Genomic DNA, 26,984 nt, shown 5'->3' with positions numbered 1-26,984 from the left:
GACACGTACTGTGGCCCTCCTTTGTGCTTTGACAATGTCCTACAGGTGGGGACACAATGGCTGGACCACCTGACATCCTGTGGCATGAGGAGGGGATGTCTGAATACGTGTGTGTGTGTGTGTGTGTGTGTGTGTGAGACTGTAGGTGTTTATTTGTGACACAGAAAGAGTGTGAAATGACTAAAGAGAGTGAACTGGAGCCAACTTCCAACAAGGGCTGAAGTGAAAGTTTTAAAAGCCAGTGATGGTCCAGCAACTCAACTCAGTTCATAGCAGAGCTTTTTTGGGAGAGAAATGAAGTAATGGGTGAGACATGGTTTAATATGATATTTTACAAAAAGGTATTTGTTATTTTTTCCGGCAACACAAGCAATCGCATCGTTTAGACTGCAAAACTTCTCGGTTAGGTTTACTTAAGTACAGAAGTTACGTTACAAATAGTAAACGTTCGCGTTACAATGACGACAGAAGTGGCCGGAATTACTGCTCAAGTTTCTTGTCAAATGTCAAGTTTCAAAAGCGAGGATGAAATGATTCTTCCATCTAATCGTCCTGAAATCAAATGTTTGAATCGTTTATATTCTCTTGCAGCTGCTAGAGGTTAGAAAATGTTTAAAATGTTAAAACTCTGGTGTCTTTTGTTTTAAACGAGCTGTGTAGAACCCCCCTACACACACACACACACACACACACACACCACCAACCTGTCCGTCGGCCCCCCCCCCGGGAACAATCCTGCCGTGTCAGCGAGCTGTGCAGGTGTCTTGCGGTGTCAGCTGCCATACTGTTTATTATTGGTGGGCAGCGCTTTAGGAGGAATCCCGGGCCATCACTAACAACTGTGTCAATTTGTTGGGGTAAGGAAAACACGGCCCTGGACTCCAGGAATGTGTTTAGGTGGGAGCCCCTCTTTTACTCAAGTCCCCTCTCTGGACATGGAGTGTGTCTGTTTGTTAGTTTACTCAGAGACCCATTAGCTCCTGAAAAAACATCAGCAGGGATCCACGTAATGTTTTTACAATACTCCCACGGAAAAAAACTGTTTTATTGTTTTATTGAAGTCCCAGTGAAATGGAAGTGAGAGCGTCTTTAGCTTCTGTACTGCGACGTATTTCACAGCGAAACCACAGACTGTGAGAAGCGGACGTGGTCATTGTGACGTCGTTATTTTGTGGACTGATTTTGAAGCCTCGAGTTCGAGTTTTTTGTCACATTTCAAACGGTGTGTTCTGCATGTTTTTAAATCATGCTCAGTGTGTGTTTATGTGTGTGTGTGTGTGTGTGTGTGTGCGTGTGTGTGTGTGTATTTCAGAGAGTTTGGGGGTTTCAGGAGTGTTTGACTTGGAAGTGACTTCACACAGCCCGGCTTGTCTAATAGATGCAACGGTAGAAAACGTGTTGATGGGCTTATGCGTCCGTGGGGGATCTATCCGAATTACACATCCTGCAGGAAGTGTGAACCAGAGCCGGCGCTTACTCACTGAAGAGTTTGTAGGCAACAGACCAGGTCATCGCCGGCATTTGGTTTAAAACAACTACAGGAGTGGAGTTACTTAAGTACATAAGTTACGTGACGAATAAGCCAACGTTTGGATTAAAATAACTACAGAAGTGACTTTACTTGAGGACGTAAGTCAACAGTGACTTCTGGTTTCACATAAGACACGAACAGCGGCCTCCTGGGTGCAGGTTCCTCCACCTCCTCCCTATCCACACTCTGGCACTCTTTATGATACGTCATCTGTCCTGGCAAACGATTGCGTGGATTACGTACAGATTGATTTCGTGGATTATATACAAATCCTAGCGCATTACTTCACCATCATGATACTGAGATGCCTCACCATCGTGCCAAAGGAAAGACAATGTCCAAAGCTTTTGGTTGTTACGTGCTGTAACCGGCCTTATTGGGTGTGCATGCAATAAGGATGGAAATAATCAAAAGACATTTCTTTTCCTTGCGTTTATAATTACAGGGTGTGTCGCTGGACAGATGTCTTGGCACCGGGCACAAAAAATGCAGAAGTTAACTGTTAAAAGGACTTCTGGCCCTACATGGTGCTTTAATGTTATATCTGTATTCTCTTAAAGCCCCGCACAAAGGCCGGCCAGGCCACACAAAACGGTGTCAAGAAACATTTGCTTATTCTACACAATGTATTATTGCATGAGAGGACTTTCTCTTTCAGTGAAATGTTTCTTTTGTAGCTCACCTCTGATTGTTCCTTATTCAATATTTGACATTATTCTGTTTTATTTATTACAATAAATACATTCAACAGCAAATGTCCAGCAGCTTGATGTTGTTTCCTTTCTTCCTTGAGAACTGGGTTGTAACTGTGTGTCGGAGTGCGTGTGGTTCTGCACATATAAATTGTGTTGCGTACGACGTCAGAGGTTTGTTTTGAGCTCATTTGTTTGTCATTTTTATGTCCAGGAAGACCACAAGGATTTGTGAAATTGTGGGAAGTTTAACTATGCAAAGGACACAATGCCAGATTGTGCTCGGAGGACATGTGACTTAAATCCCAGATCAGCTAATAATGCAACATACAGTGCGTTTGACTAAATTGCTGAATTTGGGGTGATGCACGGCCAATACTGATGCTGGATGTTTGGTTGTTGTTTAGACGTCAGTTTAGGAAAAAGGCAGATTTGTGCATTTGTTTAGCCCAAGTGCTCTCCATCTGCATCCATAAACAGACTGCATGGGTGTTTGTGCAAGAGACGGAATATATAAATCCAGAAGCAGGTGTCCTCCCATTGGGCTTTCTAAACACCCAATGGTGGACAGCTACGCCCAGTGAGGTTAGCCATGAGGGCAGAACAACTGTGGCCAGATACCAAAGGGGAAGCAGCTCGCTCAACCCTTCGGCTGCGTTTGTCCTCCGTCTTTTTTGGAGAACTCGCCAGTAAAGCCGTCACCACAAAATAAGTGGCTTGAACCCACACACTTCAAATTACAGGGCAGGGGCAATCAGAAAATGCTATCCTGCTTCTCGCAATTGGTGTTTTAGGAATTCTATTAAAACCTCCTTTAGTTCGGCCCACGGTGCAGCTTCGTTGTTTTTCTCCCGACTGCATCGGTTTCATATCGTGCTTTGCTTGGAGGACTCCTTGCAGACGGTGCATTGCGACAGCAGGCCAACACGCTGTCGGGTAGACATGGCTGCAGAAGAAGAAAAAGCAGAGGAGTGGTTTCTGATCTGGGCGTCATGGTTGTCTTTGGAAGACATGCTGGACGTGCCCATTAAACTCTAGAGCTCACTGGGAAAGAGTTACATATTCACACCGTGCTCTTACTGTGGCGGTGCCAAAGCAACTTCCTGCTGCAGCATAAAGCAGTGATGGGAACATGAAAACATGACCTGGACCGGTTTCCTAAAATCAACACTTGGGGCAGCTGAACAGCAACTCAATCTTTGTACAATTTGAATGTTGATTTTTGTCACAAGGAGTCTGAACGAAAGTCAAACAGTCCTTCGTATCATTTGTACTTCTAGTAATACTTCAACTATGGTAAAGTATTACTCAGAATGCAAACCTAACGCACTGAAAAGCAAAAGAGAGAGTCTGTGCAATGAATGCAGAGCTGTGAGGACAGAACCGGCACAGCGCTTTGAGATGTGCATCGGTGGACCATCTGCTGTGCAGTTTATAACGCGAAGGAGTTCCTTTTCTGTAAGTTGTCCACAAGTCACCGCTCAAAACGGGACAAAAACAAGACAAAGTGAACCGCAGACGAATGGGATCACTCTTCGTTTAAAGGTTTGAAGTCCTAGGCAGGTGGCAAACATTTCCCTGCTCCGTATGACTGCAGCTGATAAAGGCCTTCTCCACATGGAGAGTAAGCTGTCAGCCTGACAGGTGGCATCACTTACAGCACTTGGTTCAGAGCCCTGTAGCAGAAAAAGGGGTAAAGTTTCTGCTCCCTGGAAGAGAGAAAACGTGTTTTTTTTGCCCCTACAGTAAATTAGTCGCATGCCTGAATTGGAGGAGGAACTACGGGTTGAGAATAGCAGGCGGGTCTGGCACATGTGGTCAAAACACAAATCAGTCAAACGCCATCTCAGCTACGGATTTCAGACACCAAAGTGAGCAAGCGAGGCATATCTTTTCCCTCCCCTTCACTCAATCATTTCCCACATTCCACTGGCTTTTAAATTACCAGTGGAAAGAAGATCACAAGTACAGCCCAAAAATACATGTGAAAGCAGCAGAACGGAGTTGCTTGTCCGCTGGCGAGTTTTGCGAAAGCTTGTCTACAAAAACAAATTGAGAAAAGGAATTGGATTACGGTGTCATTAACTCTGTGGGCACTTTAATCCTTTCTGTTGCATTTCCTGTCCTGTTTATGGACCGAGTCCTTTATTTGAAGGTGCACGTCTGAGGGCTGGCACGCTGCAGCAGCTGTCCACATGTGGCACACCGGCTCTTTGGAAAAATCACAAAAACAACGGCAAGATGAAGAAACTATTCTTTATAGGTTTCTGAGTTCAAATAGCATCAGAGTCAGATAGAGGTCCTGCAGCTCAGTCGCATTAGTGCACACGAGTTCTGCTTCAAAATATATTACAGTGCAGAATCTAACAGAATGCTGCACAACAACAACAACAACAACAACAACAACAACAACCCATATCTTTATCCAAACCAGCAGTTGACACTCCAGGGTAAAACCGGATGTCTAAATCGAGAGTAAAACCTCTGCTGACTTTGATTTTGCTTCTAAATAATTACTGGGACCGTGAGGAGTAGTCTTAGAGACAAAGGACGACAATCTGCTTGAGACATGATTCCTTACACAAACTATTCATAGAAGGTGTAACTGTGCAGAACGATGCACATTTAACTGCATTATTAGAGGAAGCTCCCATCTACGATCCAATATGAATTAAATATTGGATCGTAAATGGAAACAACAATGGTGACAAAGTCTTCCAACCAGCATCGATACCTCTCTCTCCTTCACTTTAACCACTGTCAGCAAATAGGTGAAGAGCCCGAGAAAACCAAGGAACCAATCTTAATAAAGACGAACATTCAAAGTTGTTCAGCCTTATTTAGCACTAAAGCTAAATGTTGTGACGCTAACTCTTAATCCATGACTTCCATCTTTCATAATTGATTTTAAATCTCTTCTTCTCTTTCATACGATTGGACAGATGGAGCTGTGAATGTATTTTCTTGACTCGTACCTCGAAGTACAAAAGAGGACCACATGGCCAAACACTAAAGTGCTTGCACACAGAAACTGGTGCCGGTTTGTGTGATTTGTAAAGCATGCCTTTATCAGGACCTGAATGCCTGACACAAGAGTCTTGAGGTTTTTCTCGTCTTTGTTTTTCAGCAGGGAGCTGGTCAGAAGCTAAGCTGCCGTGTTTTCTTGGGGGAACAAAGGCGAGACCTCGAGGTAATCGTAGCTGCGTTGAGGATTTTATTCCTCATGCATCTGTGTGACCAGGAGGGCATGCAAACAATGTCACGTTGTGTGGACAATACAGACTCAAAATCACAGCGACAGTATGCATTTGGTTTGGAGCTTCAGTGGCTGCATCTGTACAACTGATTTAACTCAGAGATGCCACATCTGATGCTGAACTGCACGTTACAAACATCCTGCGAGTCATTCGACTGGAAACAGAAACTAATTCATCTTGGTGGGTCCTGAATACTTGACGTTGTCACCTTGGAGACAAATCATTATGAAGTGGTTCAAATTACCCTACAGAGTCACCCCGCAGTGCAGCTCTGCAGGGATTACACAGTACCAAAGTGGGCACGAACAAGGCGGCCACAAACAGCTTTATTTTGGAGTGCACTCCCTTCCTGTTATTTGAGGCGGATGTTTTAACAGATTTTTTTTCGAGTTGAGGCAAATAACTTTAACTTTATCTGATGTAACAGCACCTACTCTGTTCTCTTAGCTTATATATAAATTATGTTATCTCTCTGTGTGTATGATTTGGTTGCAAATTTTTCAGCTCACCAGAATCAGTAACAGTTTTATTGCCAAGTAAGTTCCACATACAAGGAATTCGGCTTGGTGGCACCACGGTTTTGCACTCTGCTGCTCGCGTCACCGCAGTTTCACAAGCGTGTCGGAGAACTACGGTGGTCTTCAGGTAACGCAAAAAAAAATGTGAAAGGCTCTCTCTAGAGCCAGTGTTTGGTTGAATCGTACTTTCAGGAAGATGTCAACTTTGAGAAGGTAGCTTACGTTACATGCTCTGAGAACATTTGAGGAAGTGAGAACTCTATGAACCCAGTCGAGCAACATGTCACAACATGCAGTCTGCAATGAGTTAACGATTTAATTACATTAGCGATTCATTCACTGACAGTTTCAAAGACGCCCTGATAATATTACCAAGCGCTGTACAGGTGTGAGACCTGTCCGACGGCCCTTTTCCTGGTCCTGAAACTCAAACCTGCTCGAGCTTCACAAATTAAAAGCGAAGTCCTCCAATACTAAACAAACATGCTTCTTTGATCTGTCGCGCTGAAACCACACAGATGCCTCGACATGCTTGCCAGTTTCTCTGATCCCGTCTGTGCAGGAGGGAATGTCCGCTTACAGTTTGTAGCCTCCGACGTCCAAAGAAAAGCTTTTGTCAAAGCGGCTTTCATATGAGAGATATTCAATGAATGTACTTAAGCAGGAAATCCAAGTGGCCGTGATGTGCTCAGTCAGAAGCCAACACAGGTGGAAACCTTCACTGCAGCTCAGGTGTGGAAACAAGAACAAACGAAATAACGAGGATGTTGAGAGGGAGTTTACCTCTGTGAAAACACACTCGCCAGAAAGCCTCAGAGACATTGTTTTTCTTCCTTCTTTGTCTTGGAAAAAGTTTGGTTGAGTTCTTTTGTCAGCTGAAGTGAGACTAAGGGCTTTAGCGTCTTTATTTCCCACGTTTTTTACTGACTACATGTCTGCGTCGGGATCCAACTGGGGCATAGCGGCTTCACTGCCTCTCTGCGGTGTGAGTACAGAGTAAAGGTACGTGGGTTGGGTTGTAGAAGTGGACACAATGAATGAAACACCGATCTGGTTATTCTAATATCTTGAAACTATTTAGCTACCAGGTGTTTCCTGATTCCGTTTAGTAGCTAAAAGGAGAGAACAAAAGGAATAAACAATAGCAGTTGAAGATCAAAAATAAACACCAACGGATTGAAGTGTGTATTTTCTGCCAGACTTTGCGCTCTTCAGTCCGAATGTTGCTGGTGCAGGATGTCAAAAAGGCCGCAACACAAACGTCCATGACCAACCACGTGAAGCTGGTAAAAATGACTGAATCTCAAAGTCATTTCCTCAACATCTTGCATCCTCTGATACAGGAAGCCACACAGTAAACGCTAAGGAAGGTCCGACGTGATTCTGTTTGCCACAATCCAAACACCTTCAGATTCAGAATGACGTGTGAGGCCGTGATTCTGTGGGAAGAATCCAATATTTGAGGAAAAAGACAGATGGACGACCCCGCTTTCTCCAGGTCGAGAGAGGGAGGCAACGGTAACGAGGAGGCTACTCCCCCGATCGTTTACCAAACTTAATCAAGTTGTTTTGGTGCCCAAACCTAACTGAACTGCAACCCGCAGATGGACCTACTTGGCCACAAAAGACACTTTGAAATCTGATTAGAGGGGCCAGGGAATCTGGACTGAGACACATCTGTAGGAATTTGCTTTGCATCCAAATTTGCTTTTCTTGCTGTCAAGAGCTTCAAACATAAATCTGGACACAATGTGGATATGCCAAGCAATGGATTCGGACGGGCAGTCTGAACAATGTACAATGAAAGCTGGAAGAAACTAAGTTCTCAAACCAAATAATGGCTTTGCTTAGAAATAGAGAAATTAGATTTCGATGTGTATTTGAGTTTGTGAATACAAATCTAATACACATGTTAAAAATGTCAAAGCTCCATAATCCTGATCTAGAAACAGAGGTAGTGTATTTTACTACACTCAATGCTTTTGAAGCTATAGTACTTGTACAGTAATATGCCAAGACATACAAATCATGCAAACCATGTAAGAATTGACTCGAGTCAAACTCTTTGGTCTAGTTTACACCTGGCATTAACGTGGGTGATCCAATCACAGGAGGACAGTTCTAAGTGTTCCAAGTGTTCCAAGTGTGCGCAAACAAACACGTATATCGTGGTAGTCTGACGGAAATTAAAAGCAAAAGAAGAAATCAAAACAATACAGACCCAGTCTCATTATTTCCAACTGGAAATCAGAAAAAGTAGGAGGAACAAAAGGGTACATATACATATGTTCCCTGTTGCATCCTTGCATTAGGACTCAAATGCGTCCCAGACCACCTCGGCAACAGGTTCGAGTGATCGGGTCACAATGCGTCTTGGTGGTCCTCTACACTTGTATTTAAGCGCCATCATCTTGTGATCCAATCGCCCAAGACGCTTTTAAAACAAGTATAAAGGTATTAGATCAAAAAAACAACAAGCAATCAGTAGCAGTGTTTGTGCACGAACACCAATCTAACGATAGAATGACTATGAATCCACTTTAGAAGTAGACGACTTTGCTCCAGCACTCACATTCTCCCTCCATGAACTTACTCCTTGCTCCCACTTCTCATGTTTTAGAGTAAACTGTCAACCCTTTGAAAAAAAACAGACTTCAAAGTCACTGGGTGGGGCACAGTTTCCTCCCCAAAATGTTGGGAGCTTAGTCTGATCTTAGCAAATCTACCAAAACGTAATTTGCAGACATAATACAATTACCATCCTGTTCAAAGCAAGTATGCCATGCATTATTACAAAATCGTCTTCTGAGACATTTCAACATTTCTCGTCTCCAGGAACTCCATTTCGAGAATGTTAACATTTGAGCGGTGCGCGCCTCTCTTTGGGGGTTTGAAGTGAACAAGCACTTTTCTAATTGTCAGCTCCCACTGCACATTAATCTGGCCAACGCAGCCAGGGATTAGCTCCAAACAGAGGGGAAGTCCCTGCCCAGTTGATCTCACGTGAACCACAAATACACACACAAGTGAATGTGCCTGTGCATGTAAACAAGAAGGCATACAGTATATGCGAGTGTGAGTACAAACACACACACACACACACCATATTGATTCCAGTCCATGAGTAAATGAGAACCAGCCTTTCTAACCACTCACTGCATGTGACATGATGGAGTTCCACTGTATTAAGTCTGTTAACATTTACGAATATAACTGAGTCAAGCCAGGAACCACCGGTGTGCTGAAGGCGGCCGGGTGGCCTCGTGGTTACAGCAACCACCTTGTAACTAAAAAGGTCACAGGCGTGAGCCCTGCAATGGTCCACATGTCCATCAAATTAAATTGAAGCCAAACCCTTTCATTCACAGTAACAGGCTCTAAATGGCAGCTGAACGCCAAATGTGCAAATGATACGCTTCGGGACTTGGCTACGGCTTTAGAATACATATAAAGCTTTAAAATTCAGCGATCAGCACTTCTGTTCTTCACTAAATTGCATATGAATTTGATTGTGAGTGAAGCTGGTTTTATTTTACAACGTTTCCTTTCAGAAGTCTGCAACACAGCATTGCATGCCTTCTGCGTTGTCAGGTCGGGTTTTGGGCCTGAACCATAAATTTCACAACTTGGCACTAAAGCTGCTATATTCAATATTTCTACATTGAGAGAGGGCGTTTTTCGTAGCAGAGGAACCTTTTCACTTTGTGAGTGTACGGTGATTGGAAGAACAAATGAGCCAATCCAGCAACCCCCATTTTAAAAAGCGGGTGAACAAAACAGAGAACACAAAACAGAAACATTAGCTTGCAACAACTAACATGGAAGAAAACACGGATATATGGACCGACAGAATCCAGAATTGAACTTGTTTATAAATGCACAACCACTGAGCCAGAGGACGAGTGAGAGATGCTGCTAAGCAAGCTTACCTAGTAGCACTAAAGCTAACCCAATAGTACAAAGGCTAACCCAATAGTACAAACGCGAACGCAAAGGCTAACCAAGTAGCACAAAGGCTAACCTAGTAGCACAAAAGCTAACCCAACAGTACAAAGGCTAACCCAATAGTACAAACGCGAACCCAAAGGCTAGCCAAGTAGCACAAAGGCTAACCTAGTAGCACAAAAGCTAACCCAATAGCACAAAGACTAACCTAAAGGTTAACCCAGTAGCACAAAGGCTAACCAAATAGCATAAGGGCAAACTCATTCAACCTGAAAAAACATTCCTTGAAGGTATGTCTTGAGGGAGCTCCCCAGTTGGGCAGTTCCTCTCAGGGAACCACCAGAACTGTATGGTCCAAAAACACCGAACGTATTGCACAACTTCTTGTGTGTGAACCCACAATGACTTATCACCGGAATCGGCAGTTTCCCTCTGCTCTACGGAACTTTATAGGGTCCATCTACTCATTGCTTTGGTATCCTGGCCCGCAACTTGACGGTTTGGTTTTCTTGAATCGATTTCATCAGCATTGTTTTTCGGCAACAGCAGGTAGACATTGTCTGCGAGGCAACAGGCTGAATCTGTTGCATAAGATAGTGGGAATAGGACTGCTGGAGCCCTGAGCTGTGACTTTGCATGATTACACAGGTGTATTTTAACATATAAATGCACAGAGGAAAGCTGATTAAGAACAAACTTTGCTCTCTGCCCCTCTTTATAAAAGATCACTATATTTTTGGTCTGTTTTGAAAGCTGTACGAATGCTTTTCACCACTTTATACACTCATTAATATGAGAAACCTACCTCGTCCAACTTCAAATACAAACAGTTTTTTTGAGCTTTTGCAGCTGTATAAAGAGTTTTGTGCCTTTCAACTGAAACTAAGCACTCTAATGGCCCTGCTCATGGCATAATGATGAGTTGTTCCGTGATTATTGTTTACCCTGCTTAAAATAACTTATTACACAGGTGCAGCGTTATCAGAGCCTTATATTTGTGGCCACATTCCCAGGCAGACAAAGCCACAGGTGTAAGGGCTTTGAAAGGGAAAGTGTACACAGCACAATCAGTTCTTAAGACGGACAAATGACTGCTGGGGCACGGGCTGGGCAGAGCTTAAGGGAACTGTTTGCACTAAATTCAATTACTTTTGTTCATGCAGTCGATATTGAAAGTGTTTGTTAAAGGCAGATTCCTGCGGAGCATTACTAAGTTGACTATTGGAGCAATGCACATTCACTGAGTAGCAACACTTGAAGGTCTGGGTCATTTTTTCCTATTCTGCAACATTTGCAAACTTCAAATGAGAAGATTTGCAGACATACCTTGTAATTAAGTCTCATTTATTTTTAGACAAACTATTTGAAGAAGCAAATGAGGTGACAGTATGACCAAACCTGCTACAGACATGAACATGTTCTTATAATACCGCTTTCTGGACAGTGGAGACAACTCGTCCCCCAATTATATCTGCATCCATGTTCCCTCTGAAAAATGTGGTTGGATTTTATTGGTGGCTAAATGCAGATAATGATTTAGATGGTCAAACACTAACAAATGAAAGACCTGCAGGAGATTGATTTCCACTTTGGTAATTACAGGTTGAGCAGACAGAAATAAACACAGCAGAGGAAGGTTATGATTAGGTCTTTGAAGATGCAGATAGGCTTCAGGATAAAGAAAACTATGTTTGGAAAGCTGCATGTGGTAATAGAAGAGGTATGCCTATAGAGAACTCAAATACTGCACATCAAAGTCCAGACCTCGGTACAATTTGAGTGAGTGAGGTGCTCACATAGTCCTCTCAAGTGCTGTAATCGTTTAAGGATGTTCAAGATGGCATGGCAGATGCACAGAGGATTCAAAAGCAAAGACCAAATGTAGCCGAGAAGTCCTTCAAACTGTCCCACATTGGCCTTTTCTCATCAAAACCCATTGTAAATGGCCATTATAAAAATGAATTATGTGACCGTGTCCTGACCGGCTGTCTTTATGGTGAGTGTATGGTCAGGGTAAGGTTATGGAAGGATCATAGTTTGGGTTACAAAGAAGTACTTGGTTGGTGGTTGGGGAACAATCCTCAACGTCATTGATTTTGTCATGGTTAAAAGAAGAGCGTCTCAGGGACAGGGAAAGAACCCCGACATGGGTAAAAGAAACCAGCATTGGAAGGAGATGGAATGCAAACAGCTCCTCCCCAGAGGGTTTCGTGGTTCGATAATGTCACGCTGCTTCCGCCACCAGAGGTCCTTGTCAAGTGAACGTAAATATATGTCTTTTTGGTTAATTTAAAACAACCCAATGCCAAAACGTCACAAGCGTTAAACGCGCCAGTTTGTGGCATTTTTCAGCCACAAATGTCGGAAGAGAGTTGGAGTAGTTGCTTCGGAGTAGAAAATGTGTGACTTCAGACCACATTTTGTGTCGCGTCGTCAACCAACAGTCAACATTTTTTCTTTCATTTACCGAGAAGTTGCAGCCCGCGTCCAAATGTCATTACTTCATCATTTTATCCTATTAGACATTTGTGTGAAATTGTTGTAGTTAGCATGAGAGTTCTTGAGTTATGACCAAAAACATGTTTTGTGAAGTCACAGTGACATGAAAACATGATGCCTTCGGCCACTGCTGTCGTCTAAAAGTGGGTTTAGTTGCCGAAAGTTATTCAAACTTTAACCATAAAGGTGTCGGACCCATGAGTCTACTCTCGAGTCATTTTTGGAGGGCACTGACAAAAAACCTTTTTGTTGTTTAGGTGTGAGGACCTTTGAATTTTCACTTTCTAACCTTCTTTTAAGGAAGATGTGCTCCATCACTTCTCATTCTTCCTTACAGGAGGAACTTCCTCATTATTTGTATTGCCATTTCCTTAAACAGTAAATCTAAATGACAATACAAACAAATTTCAGCATGTATAATAAAGCATAAAAGTGTATTTAAAAACATGAGCTCATGCTTTTGAAATATCCCAAAAGGCATTTCAGTGGCCTGTCCCTTTAAACAAGCAATGTTAAGCCAGCGAGTAACGCCACTAAGCTAACATGGCAAACGTGTCCTGGTATTGAAGCCACAATACCCCAAAGCCTCGGTTCCAGCTAATCTGAAAGTATGCCGAGTGTCCTTATGTGGGGAACAATGAGGGCGTGTGGTGGGAAGAGGAGGACATTTTACACATACCAAAGCAGGCCGCGCAAAATTAACTGAAGTGTGTTTTTAAGAGTGGGAGGGACCGAAAGTAAATCTTGAAAGACCTGACTATCATGCTCCTTGTCTGACTCTTATCCAACTTTAGCCACGCACACAACTGGAGGTTAATTCTTTTGACCCGAGACAAACTCTTTCCACGTTATTAGACATTTCTGCCGTTGACAGAAGCTTTCAAAGCCTGTTCGTTACAGACCAAACATGTCGGAGAAAGTACCAAGAATGCCAACCATCTCAATGAGGCAGCGGCCTCCTGTTTGGTGGTCGAGATGAGTGAGCTGTTCACAGGACTGTGAGTAACAGTCAGAGGATAGAGATCGGTTTATTTGAACTTGTGCTGTATAGCGTTACAATTATCCAACCACACTGGTACAGTTCCAATGCAAAACATAGAAATTCAACATCAATATTGAGCAGAATGCATCAATATATTTTATTAATCTAGTTAACTCCTTGCTTCATGCTCGGGATTGGCAACAGTGAGGAGGAAGATACTTTTAACCAAAATGAAATAAACCATTGAGGCAACTATGGAGGTCAATTTATAGTTGTGCAATTTCAAAACCCTTATTTTCAGTGTATGTATCCAAATTGAGCCAAATGAATTTTAGCAATTTCAATACTTTTTTAAATATTGGGTATTTGAATGTTCTATCTGAATCAGAACCCTACAAAGTATGTGTACTGGAAATTTAAAAAAATAATAATTAGTTGGTCAACTTGACATTAAGTGCAAAACCTTCAAAGAGGAAAATTTAGATCACATGAATTCAGACAGATGGTCAAGTAAAATATTTCAGTGCTGTAAATTCAGTTTGCTTTTTAACATAAAGTACTCGGCCATTCAAGTTCCTATTCAGTTGCTAGATTCACATATTTATGGCAATTATTTGCTTCCAACATTTAATGCAAGTTCGAACTTTAAAAGCGGTGAGAAAATGTTGACAGTTGTTTCCGATAAAGAATTATCAACAGAGAAGTTAACTACGACAAAAATAATTTTCCTCCTGTGGGAAATGCCGTTATAACGTATCAATAATTTGGATCTGACTATTGATGCTTTCAGAAGATCTTAACATGCATGGAAATTGGACAATCTTTTTGAAAAATACTCTTTATGACAAAACTTCATCCAATATGCTGCAGCTCGATTTCTTGTCCATTTACTTCCATTCATTTTTTTTTAACTCAAAGTCATCTGCTGCCACTGAAAGCCGCCCAGTACAGACCAGTCACCCACTGCTGGGCACTGGGATCCACTGGAGCAGCTGGGGTTAAGCACGTTGCTCAAGGGAACCTCGATGCTAATTAAAAGGTGCCCTTGAGCATCGGCCATTCACTTCCCCACACGGATCTTTTCCAGGGTTTTAAAACCGTTGATCCCCTGGTCACAGGTGCTCAGCTAACCTTTCGGCTTCTTATTCCTCAGCACCTTTCATGCGAGGGTCTGTGTTTATTTAGAGAAGCGGTTATTAGTCGTGTTTACTCCGGGCGAAGGTTAAAACGTTACATGCCTGGATGAACTCACTCTTAACACGGGCTTAAGTTCCAGCGAAAACATCTCCGCAACATTGTCAGGCCCTCAGAACCGAAACCAATCAGTGTTTAGAAATCCAGCTGACTTGTTTATCTGATGGACGGTAAACACGGAGGTGAAAGCTGTAAATCTAAACATTCAATGCACATGAATGCTGAACACATTCCATGCTGAAGCTTAAAAAACAAGGGGCCACAAATGTTCACAAATATGTTTCAATTTAAAAACAGAAGAAGAAGAAAATATGCGGTAGCTGAATGGAGAACAAAAAAAAAACATCACAAAGACATTTAGAAGCAATTACAGGTGGAATTCCTTCAGATTTGAGTGACAAATTGCAACGAACAGCAGTCGTAAATAAATCCAGCGCGGTCGGGTGTGTTGAGCTGGCACGGCTAACGTTGGCTGATAACGGGGTCAAGTGGCACAGAGCTCTTTAGCAAACAGCTCCCACCTGTGTTCCCTCAAAGATGGCTGACAACAACACCGTGACACAAAGCAGAGCGCCTCCACGCCATGTCATTTGAAAGTCATTTCACAAACCATTGTCGTAAATTTCTCCTTGCGAGCTCCTTCTTTAGTATCAGTTTATGATCTGTCAGTTGGCCCTGAGGGGAAAAGAAGGAGGGGGGGGGGGGGGGTTCTGAACTTGGTCTGTGTGGCGGCTAAGTGGCAGCTCAATGTGTCATGGGAAAGAAAACATGCCCCCCGTGGCTGGCCTGTTTAAGGTACCCTTTCAAAGGTTATCGTCTCTCTTTAATGCCAACATCACAGGCTGGCCGGGCCCCGAGCTCGTCGCAAACAGGAAGTCTCTGCTAATCCTGGTCTTCCCTAATGACGCAGAGGAATTCTCAATATTCCCATTGTCTTCCTGGCTGCACTTCCTCCGAGTCTTCTGCTGCATTGTTTGGCTCGGATTCTTTTCAAGAACGATGAGCCGGGGCAGTTGGGATGTCTTGTGTTTATTTTCAATGCTACGGGTGATGACTCTTCAATCCGATTGTGTCACTTTGCTCCACTAAAGGTGGTCGTTGCTGTGGTGTGCAGCTTGAAATCACCATGCAGTGAAATCAGAAAATTGCAGTTTTGGCATTTGATTTTCCACAAATGAAGGATATTTTTTCAGCTGTTCAGCCGTTGTGGTTTTATCTGCTGATGCTCAGTCGTCAGTTCTTCTGTTTATTATTCCAAACAAACCGCTTCTGCTGTCACGTTAACACGAGGACCGCCAAGACGCTCTGACAGACCTTTTGGGTTTTTATAAAGCAAATAACTGTTTATATAAAAAACTACAAGCCTTTCAGCACACGACTTTTACTAAATCTGTGTTTTTGATGATTTCCAAAGCCTAGAAGGTAATTCAATAAATCACACAGACCTCTGAGATTGGTGCTGCCACTCAGTCAGAAGCACAGCCTCTGATTGGTCGACAAGTCACAAACAAAGGCATGAGGACTTCGTAGTGGAAGGCTAACAACACAATAACTGTTTTCAACATGGAAAATGGATCAATTAAAACAGAACAATCAGTGTTGGATTTTTCAGCTGGACGCGAAAGTCAGCGTTGATGGTTTTGTGACGTCACTTGTGTAATTCAGTAACATCACATTCGTGGTTATTTTAATCCAAATCTTTTTCCAAACCTTACGAAGCGGTTTTGTTGCCTAAACCTAACTGAGTTGTTTGCTGATGGAAGTTTATTTTAAAAGACTGTCTGCATGTAATAAGCGTAACTGCTTTTCGTAGGAAAATGCACGAAAAATGAGGAGTAACGTTTCATAAGATATACAAACCGTTGGGATTCGTTCGGCAGCGATATCAGGTGCTAGAATCCTGGAGGTCCTGTTGATGAGGATCACTTCCAGTACACGACACGATTATCATCAGACACTCGATCTTAGAGCAGCAACTGTCAACTTTCAGCCGGTAGGTACAGCTTGGAATGCCATTGTTTCAAATCAATCGGCCTGCTTATTGACGGTAATGTGCCTGTATGCAGAAGACGTGTTGTGCTCTGAACGTTGATGCACAGATTAAAGCCGAGCCCGTCACGGGTACGGTCCGGCCCGGCTCGGCTCCTATCAGCATTATTCCAAAGCACTCAGGCACGACATCTGCCAAGAGGCCTGCGGCACGGTTTGGCCTCATCGCCAGGAACGCGTCCAAGTCAAATATTGTTGCCCTCGCACATTGTGGGGCAGCACCCTGTCACAGCTCCTCTTTAACCGGGAGGTGATGTTTATGACAGCGCTCGGAAAATGAATGGCGCCGTTTCCATACAGGATGAAGAGAGACAAAAAAACAAAAAACCGTGGGAGGTACAACATACCACACAAAGTCATGGGGGGGGGGGGGGGGGCTTTTTCTCTTGTTCTCTCTCTACATCACAACTTGACCAGCGTGTTATCGGCAGCAGAGATACGTCCGACACCATGCTCCATAAAAAGTAGGATCAAAAGTGGATGACATAAGCCAGCGCTGCCCTCAGAGGAATAAGATAAATGTACCGAGCGGAGTGTCTATCAAAGGCTCGCCTGTTTTAAGATCCTGATTAAAGCCCCCCCCCCCCCAGTGGAAATAGGTGTTCAAACATGACTCTCTTTTAGTTGGCCTGCAGCTCTGCTGAGAAGCCCCCCCCCTTTGGACTTGCCATGAGACTCCTGCAATCGGCCGGCTGTCACACTGCAGCACAAGGAATTCACAGTGTTTTTCAAAGCATGAAATGCACTTCAGTTCAGCGCTGCAAGAGGAAAAGAATAATAGAGACCGTGATTCCGTTTCATCTCTGCTTTCCGTGGCTCTGAAATAACTCCCCCCCCCAAATAAAGTGGGGCTTGTGGTTTAAGACAACACTGACATTGTCCAGCGCAACAAGAGCAACTAGTCTGGTTGTGCAAACATGTTTATCTTTTTCACCCTTTTCCTGGTCTCTGCTGGCTGATATCAGACTTCTCTCTGCAAAGACAAGATGAGGAGATTTTTTGTTTTTTTGTCGTGGGGGATAAGATAAACGAGGGGGGATATCCATATGACAACCAGCCCACCACCGAGATATCAGCCGGGCCAGATGGTGGCTGGAAATACGTAGCTGATAAATAAAGTCAAGCTGGAAGTACTGTAAAAAGACCAAGAGAGCAGGATGGGAAGTCAAAACCAGCCCTCAGCTCAATGCTGGGGAATTCTGGCTGTGGTTTGGAGGTTTTATCTACTGTACCAGCCACTTTGGTAGGTAACTAAAGTCAACAGGTCGAGCAGCAGGTGACTTCTGGCCAGCCACTGTGGTAGCTGTGGCCAAATGTTAGTTTGGATATGTGTGTGTGATTTGGAGTGCAGACAAAAAAATGTGCTGTAGTAAGCTCCGGTAACAAACATAAATCATTGAGCCATTTGTGAGACCAGTGGTTTCTGTGCTGGGTGCAACAGAGATTTCAAAATAAAAGTAGGGCAGTGGTGTGATGCATTCTTCCTTTTTTTATAATGAGCGTGAGTTTCTTGTCTTTTTTTTGTTCAGTTCTACTTTTATTTATTTCAACCGAACCAACAGCAGGAAAACTTTGCATTTCCTGTTTGAGGATTCTCCCCAGGAATGATCTTCCTCACAGTGTTTGGAACAACATGTAAACAACATGTAAAAGCGTTATTGACACAGCTTACTAAATAGAATGGGAGTGAAAAGTGACATCAGATAAGAGTTCAGGAACGAGGCTGTTTCCTGAGTGAGACGCAGGACACAGAGTTCTCCACAAGACCCGACACCAGCCTGCACCCGCGTCTTTAAAGGTGCAACGGGTAAGATCTGGACAAAGTTTTAGTTCAGAATATGAAAGTGAATTATTGAATTAATTCATTAACATTAAACAGAAAAACTCTGCCTGGATATCCCTCAACATGAACTCATAAATAACCACCCTGAAGCATTCGATATACGTCGCAAACAAGTCTTCAGAGCTCACTATCTGACAGAAGATAAATAGGTTACATATTGCTTTTCTGACAAATATGGGCGTGCACATTTCCACTCTTGTTGGCCCTTCAACAAAGCTCATTAAAGCCAAATCCTCTATCAGTTTCAACAGCTATATGTCAGCTTAACGTCAGATAAGTTCTCAACATGATATATAGGTTTGGATTCATTTTCAATGAGTTGCACACATTTGTATTCTTTCTCATTTGACTCCATCTCCGTGTGAAGCTCTGTGTAGATAATGTGTCTGACCTTTAGTTTATTGTCTTCTTCCTACATTATTAAAACAAAGCTGCAATATTTTATTACTTGTTTTTCTTTGCTTTTTATGAAACCATATTAATAATCTCGAGGTTTTAAGTGTCTAATAAAGGTTAAATGCTTAGATGACCCACATGAATATGTTTTCTCAATGACAAAAGAGAATGGATATCCTTTGTTTAATAGCAGTTTATTCAAATGTGACTGATTCAAAATCCCCTTGTATTTGTTAATAGACTCAACCCATCTGCAATTGTCTCTGGCAAGGACCTCATACACGTGTTAATAAGCATTACAATGACGTGGAAATATGCAGAGAATGTGGCCTGTGTAGATTTTAGAAGCCTGAAAGTTAAACCATGAGCTCAAATCTTTGGCATATTTTAGCGGGACATCGAGTACGAAACTGGGGAGACACACTAACACTGACCTGATGAGAAAGTGTCCATCAATAGCAGCTGGTCTCTCAGGACATGAATCAAAAGCACAAAGTCCTGGACTCTCTCTCGCTCATGGAAGGGAGGTGACGGGACTGTTATTGGGCCAAAGAGAAGGCGAGAAGGTGCAGGGGCTGCAGCCTGGACGCCTCTGGAGGACATGTGCGCCGCCCTAAGCAGGAGAGATGCCGTCCAGTATTTACTCAGGTGGAATAATACACAGCCGAAGCAGTCCAGTGTGGAGCGATAAAACAAAGGAGATTCTGAAGAATGTGCTCCATATGTTGCTGGGAACGGATAAGCATTAGCTGAATTCCCAGATTGGGTATCAATGTTTTGACCATAAATGGATTCCTTCACCGCTCACGAGGCTACACCTTGTTAGCCAAAATGATTAACCTTGGTAGCGCTTGAAGAATAAACCAAAGCTTCTGCATAAGTGGAAAGACTGAGTCTTTCATCCTCGGAGAAGAAAGGAAGCGAGCATTTCACAGGCTGATAACTGGAGCTGCAGAAAAGATTAAAGCTCTACTTTAGGAGGATGGAGGGCCAGTTTGATGCGTTCCTAGGCTGGAAACTCCCTTTCCTGTGATCCAGTTGATCAAAGTCAAGGGCCTTTAATTGAGTCGTACAGGATGCGATCATATACAGTACATATACCGTACATAAGAAGTGGACGTGGTCACCGTGATGTCACCCATTGGATTTTAAAGCCACGAGTTCAGCTCTTTGGCCGTCGCCATCTTGTTTGTTTGCAACCAGAAGAGGCACGGGAGGGTGGAGCTAAGTGCAACCAAACGCTGAAGAAGGCACCTTTAGGTTACCAAAAAGAAACTGAACTTTCATTAAGTGAAAACACCCTTTACATTTCTGAGACAAACCAATGACAGCACCCAACCCAGACAACACCATGGTAACAACCTGTCAATCACAGTAAGCCCCGCCCTAAAGCATCCCCTGCTTTATGGTCTGTGTGACTCTAAATGGACCATAATGTACTAAATGAACATCATGCTGTGTTGAATAAGACTTGAAACTAGAGATTGAGACATAAACTCATGTTTACAATGTTTACTGAGGTAATAAATCAAGAAAGAAATTGAGTAATTTTTCAGAGCGTGGCAGGTTTAATACAGGACCTGCTGCACAAAGTGTGTTGAGCCAAAGGAGTATCCAAAAAAACTTTGTTGTCTTGACCTGAAACCGTTTACTTCAATCGGCTACCAAACACCACAAAGACATAACGTACAGCCAGTCCTCATTTGCTTTTATAATGGTGAATATCCAAATGTTTTTAGAATACATTGATAAATCAAAGTTCTTTAAACGCCCCAGGTTACAGGCTGTTAATGTGCTGCAGTGCAAAAGGGCGACGAGGTTCCTGTATCGATAGTCTTTGTTGCCTCTGGTGTAGATTTAGATGGAGGAGGAGATAGGAGACTGGTTTAAATACCAAAAGAAAATAAAGTAATCCCTTCAATAATCTGCTTCCCAATAAATCTTCAGCTGTGTCAAAAGTGAGAGGACGGGTGACAAAGACGATAGTTTATCCAGACGGCCTCTACTTAATGCAAGACTTCCTCTGATACCACGTTGACAGCTTTACTACGGTTCCCCATCTTCACAGCGGCAAATCAAGCTGACAGATGTTTTGATGGTGATGTGTTCCCGACATTTTTCAAAAATCCACTAAACGCATTGAGTTAAAAAAGAAAGAAGGAGGGATTAGATTAAGTGTATCCGTTTTCATTCGCTCTGAAATTGGTCCAGGGGGCCACATTTTTGGGGCGACGTCTCTGGACAATAGCAGCTGTTCACAGGAGGGAGGAGGGCGCAGAAGAAATCATTACAGCGGATCATCCAGGCTTTCAGTGGCAAAACAGGGAGTCGAGTAGTGCCGCTTGCATTCTGGGGATATGTGCCGTTTGATTTCGTGGATAAACAAAACCTCTCATCCGCCCTGTGACGGCATGCAAAGGGCCCTCGGCGTGTTCTCACTGGATTTGGCTTTTGTGACTCAACCAACTAATTATGCTCTCAATCAAGAAAATGTTGCACGTTAAAAAAGCTCTAGCAGCTGCATCTCTCAGAGGAAACCCTGTCGAAATAATTCAAATACGCACGAATCAAATGAATCTACGATTGTCTTTCAATTGGCATCAATCAAAAAAGCTCTAGAAGACGATTGTATGACATGTGGGCAGTTCAGTTTTCCTCATTCCTTTCCAAATCCCTCTGTGGCAGATTGGGCACATTGAGAGACGGGGCACGGCTGCCATGTTGGCTGTGTGGACTAACACAACACATCATGCTTCGGCTGTCCATTCTCTTTTTATAGACTAAGACACTGGCCGTGAAATCCACGTCTTGTTAGCAGCCAAAAGTAATATTTCACAGTTACATGTTAGACCTGCAACTGTGAGAAAGTGCAGCCGAAGTAAAAAAAAAGGGAGTTGGGGGGGGGGGGGGTCACATGAATCAAGAGCCAATACAACAGTCAGACCAGGTTGGTCATTTTAGGGTATATGCCGTGTAGGTTTGTGTGTATCAGGTGGAATCAAGTCTTAAGAAGAAAATAGATGCCAATCAGGTGATCTCAAATATCACAATGGTCGCTTCTCCACACAAAGAAAGTCCTCTTTTTTTTTTGTCCACTTGATAGATGGTTGCAAACTGTTGGGGCCTCATCCCCACAACTCGGTGACACCATTCAAGTCAAGTTCATACGATAGCCCTGCAGGACTCTTTCCTTTCTAAAGGCCGTCCACCTTGGCCCTGCTGCTTTGAAATCAAACTTGCCATTGTTATTTTTACTGCCCATGACCGGGACAAAGGGGACCGGGCAGCGGGGACACACACACGGCCTGTAACGCAATAGGGCTGGGAATTCCTCTTTAATTTCAATGCTATACTTGATCTCTGGGCTGCATGACTGACCACCTTATTATCTATAGCGACAGGAGCTTATCAATACAGAACTGGCTGGGTCCACAGACCAAAGACAAACACTTCCTTTATGCAGGACGTCCCCTCTGGGCATGAGACATGCAGCGCAGGCCAGCCAGCTAAATTCCACAACCCAAAGGGTGGGAGACTGAAAACCATTTCTAAACCGACAAAATTAGTTTCACAAAATAGCTGAAAGGAGGAAAATATCTGGAGAACTTTTCTTAATGTCTTCATTTCAAAGAATTCTGCATTCATATTGAATAAAATGACAGTAAGAGGAGTTGAATATCTGCTAATGTAAAACCATTGTTGTCACCTTTTCCAAAATAATATATATATATATATATTATACATACATTTATCTTTAAAATGTCCACACTGGTCTGTGGACGTTGCCCTCCGGTGAACTGCATAAGTTTGGATTAATGCGTTGTTAACCATTTGTTGCCCTTGTTGAAGACATGTGACGGGTTGAATGTGACTCCCATCAGTTCGCTCTTTTTTCCCACTGACACAACAAACCGACTTCTGTGACAGTGCTGCTGTTTGGGAACGAGCCGGGAGCAAACAGTCCCTCTTCATTGTTTTATCGACGTTCCCTCTCGCTGCCGAATGAGTGATCGGCTTCACCGACACAATAAGAAACATATTTAATATATATTTAAGGGCCGTGAATATTTACTTTCAGGGTACATTGTGTTCTTTGGTCAACAGCATTTGATGAAGGTGAAAGGCATCATCATCAGTCATCATGTCGGTCATGTAATGCACCATGGGTAACCACATGTTGTTCACTGTTAATGAAATTACCTCATCCTATCAGTCTGATATAATTCATACGTTGAGTGAATGTGATTTGGTTGACATGAGACTTTTTCAAATCGTGTAAGGTAACGTTCTCCCTTCTGTCATACTCTGGTAGTTTTGGTCATCATGCCGAACGACATGATGTCACAGAAGCAGCACGCACCAAGGCCGGGTCCTTGTGACAGATTCATCTTTTATTAAAATAACTTTAAAACTAAACTCAATTCATAGAGATTCACCAGTAATGTTTATTTTAATAGCAAAGCATTCTGACACCACTGATTATTAGCGCCACCAATAGGTTTATGCTTTATATCCCATTACTATAAATAACTAACAACTGTTAGTTAGCTCAAAACAGGCTCACACATTTCAATGAAATTCGGTGGAAGGTTAGGTTAGTAATACGTTTTTGGTGCAGATTTGGCAACAAGCTATTTCTAACATGATATCTTAACATTGCAGGACGGGGCATTTCTGAGCATGTCTGCTACTTCCCTTATGAACGACTGCACTCACTGGAGTTTGGCACACGGCTTTCATTTATCTCATTTATTTCAATCCTTTTTAGAGTCGTTATAAATCTCAGTGTTTCAGCTTTGACTGAAGAACCCTATAAATGTCAGTGCATTAGTGCTTCATGCATAGCTGCTGCACAACTGTGCACGTTCATTAGTTCAACATTAACTTCCACACTGATAGCATCAGAGCCTCTCAACAAACTGAGAACAAACAGGCAGCAGAGTGGGTGGAGGCAGCACACCTTTCAGTTTCAGATGGGAACTCCCAACAATGGACACCCCTCAGGCATCCTGCGCAGGTGTGACCTGGGTTTGATAAAAAACGTAGCTTCTTCCCCAGTGCAAAGAGAGCCAAAGCTGCCCAGGTGCAGCTTTTGTTTGTGTGTGACTTTTGGCAGCGGGGCAGCTTTACGCAACAGGGCCGGGGAAGTGGAAGCACAATGAAGGCAAAGCTTCACGAGTTCAGCGGAGGGCTCCTTCTACAGACCAATAACTAAACGGGGAAATGTTTTAAAGTCAGTACTTTGAATGCAAAATAGGATCCGCTCCATAGTATTCTTTTGCCTTAAACACAAAGGGGAAGAGGAGCTCTGTTCAGCAAGGCCGTTCGGGCCGGGACAGAAGAGACGGATGCACCTGACGAGTGTATTAAGTGACAGGTGTAATTTCAACCTGACATGAAAGGCTGAGCAGGACATGAAAGGACAGACAAAGGAGCTCTGATAAATGAGACGGAAGACGACAATGAATGTGTCATCCATTTAAATGGGAGCCAATAACTCAGCTTGAAGTATTTTTCTTTCCCTCGTCCCGAAAAATGGACGATTCTCTGTGTCCGAAGAGTCCTTTTCTCCACAGTGATGAAACCTTATTTTGATGAATGAAGTGGGCGATACTTGAGACGGCATCGGCAAACACCGGGTGAGCTCACGACAAAGACAGTGGAAGTTTAAAGGCAAATAAATTGATTTGGATTTTAAATGCATTAAAAAGAAAATGTTGAATTCAACAAGAAGGAAGACGGGATTATTATGTTTTGATGAAGTTGATGGGTCTTTTAAAACATGCACGATTGACTTAAATGCTTCTTAAAGGGAGACGCCAGAGGCAAACACATTTTTCAATACATTTTTCATTCACTGGTCAATTTTGACATTTTGGCCATTTTGCCCTCAAAACATGCTTCTAGTGGAAAGAAACCCAAATAAACATTTCAGTGTTTATTTCACTCCCTAAAAAAATATAAAATACATTTTTCATTTTAAATAAATGTCTTGTTATGTCACTATCTATCGCCGAAGGAGGTGACACAATGGCGATTGAGCCGATGACCCACTGATGAAAGTAATTTCAGGATTTATATATTTGCAGTATTACAAACGGGTCGTCTGTGGACTCCACGGATAAAGTTCTGTGTTACAGTTGATCTACATTGTGAACACGCACAAATTGGAATGACGCACACAACTTGGAAAACAACAATGAGTTTGATTGTAAATCAACCAGGACTTCGGTTTTAAGGATTGCCTCTTTAATACATATTGTTTAAGTTTCCTCAAACAATTGTCTCAGACTCTGAGCCTGACATCTCCACTTCAGGAGCACTTATATACAAATATATTCTTCTTTATTTTTAAGGTTTTTACATATCATTCATAGCCTGATTAATACAACATTATAATTCTAAAAACATTACAAAACAATGTCATTATTTATGGCATTGGTTATTATTTATTATTTTCTGATTCATGTGATAAAAAAGAGATGATGAAAATTCCCTTAAACCTTTGATACTATGTCAACACAATGAAACTAGAAACCTGGCTTTATCCAATAAAGCTTTTTATGTATGCATTATTATTTACCCCCTGGGGTGTCAAAAATGACAATGTGCAAACATAAAAAATATAATGGGAAAAAAGTGGAAAAACGCGTGTAGGACAGGGACTGCTTTGCATTAAAGACGAGTGGATATGACGAGATGAAGAGATGAAGAGCTGCAACGCGTTAGTGGGACCGATCCTCGGGTTTTTTGGAGTCATGCGTTTCAAAAGGCCGTCAGAAAGCTCTCGTGAACAGCGTGAAAGATACCTCACAACGCTGGGTGGTCTTATTATTGAACCCTATTGAAGATTACCGTGGGTAACGTGACACTTTTTAGAAAGAGGATCGTGGTGCAACGGAGAGCAGAGGGAAGAAATCCAGAGCGTCAATTGTAAACAGAGTGGGGCTCTCAAAGGAAAATAAACATCTTCCGAATCCTATTTTTTCGGCAAAGGAAGCTCTTAAGAGACGAAAAGAATAAGGAGAGGTGGGAAAACATCGCGCCAGCAAAAGCAGTGTTGGTGAGACACAACAGGATATTTAGCTCGTTTTATTTTGTCTCTGTTCTTCATCGTACACCGGAGGTTTGTAAGAGAGGGGAAAAAAGACGTATCTCTCAAATGGTTTAAGTTATGAAGGCCTGAAAGAGAAAGTTCTGTTTACACAGTGAAACATCAGCGGGAAAACTTCTGGTGTTACTGCCTCTGCTCCCCTCCGTGCACTCCATGTGATCTCATAATTACAAAGCCCACAGGGGCCGGTAAGTGGAGGTCAAACAAAACTCCTTTATTTTTGTACTCCAGCATCTTGGAAGTGAATCATTTTTACAGGCTATCAACACTTGTAATCCCTGCAGAACAAAGCTGAACCCAACGGTACAGAAGCCATTCATCATGCACTGTTAGTAGAGACAGATAATTGAGTTAAAAGTATTGTTTATAGTAACAACCATCTCGCCCTGGTGCATCGAAGTTGAATGAAGCATGCAGACTCAGGACAGATGTGCCACCACGATGCCAACACGCTTTCCTGATCTTACCGTCACTCTTAAACGAGACCTAAAGACAAGCGCTCCTTCTTTTATTGGGGCAGCAACTCACTCCCGACCCAGAGGAGGCATTCTCAGCACCTCGCACTCGGCGCTGTGGACTTTCGTTTCCGGCCGCTTCACACCCTGTTGCAAGCTGCCCCCAGAGTGTGCTGGAGGTCACGGCCCGATGGAGCCGACCGCACACGGTCGCCACTCATCGGCTGCACCTGGAGATTCTGCCCGTGGAAATCACAGACAGAACTCGGGAGACGAGGCCCATGAGGAGCTCAACTGCAACTGCAGATAAACTAGGACCGGACAGCTATGGCCTTAATGGACCCAGCGCCCTATTTTCCCACCGAAACACCCGGCCACCTTTCTCTGTGAAGCTTTAAGACGACCATGTGCCAGAAACCTCAGCACTCAGCCGGGCATCTCCTCTGCACCTCTCACACTTGGCGCCTTGGTAAAACCCCTTCAGGCTTCTCCTCAGGTGAGGCCCCTGA

General features: G+C 43.0%; 1 protein-coding gene across 1 annotated transcript in view; it reads right to left on the bottom strand.

Annotated features, from left to right (window-relative positions):
- The window catches only part of cfap299 (cilia and flagella associated protein 299), a gene marked incomplete at its 5' end in the record, with an annotated part of 75,978 nt that overhangs the window by 33,242 nt on the left and 15,752 nt on the right, over nt 1-26,984 (bottom strand). The gene's annotated exons all lie outside the window — the stretch shown is intronic.

This window comes from Melanostigma gelatinosum (assembly GCF_949748355.1).
Source record: "Melanostigma gelatinosum genome assembly, chromosome: 6".
Lineage (NCBI taxonomy): Eukaryota > Metazoa > Chordata > Actinopteri > Perciformes > Zoarcidae > Melanostigma > Melanostigma gelatinosum.
Note: the sequence above shows the minus strand (reverse complement) of the source record. Positions and strands in the feature narration are given on the sequence as shown.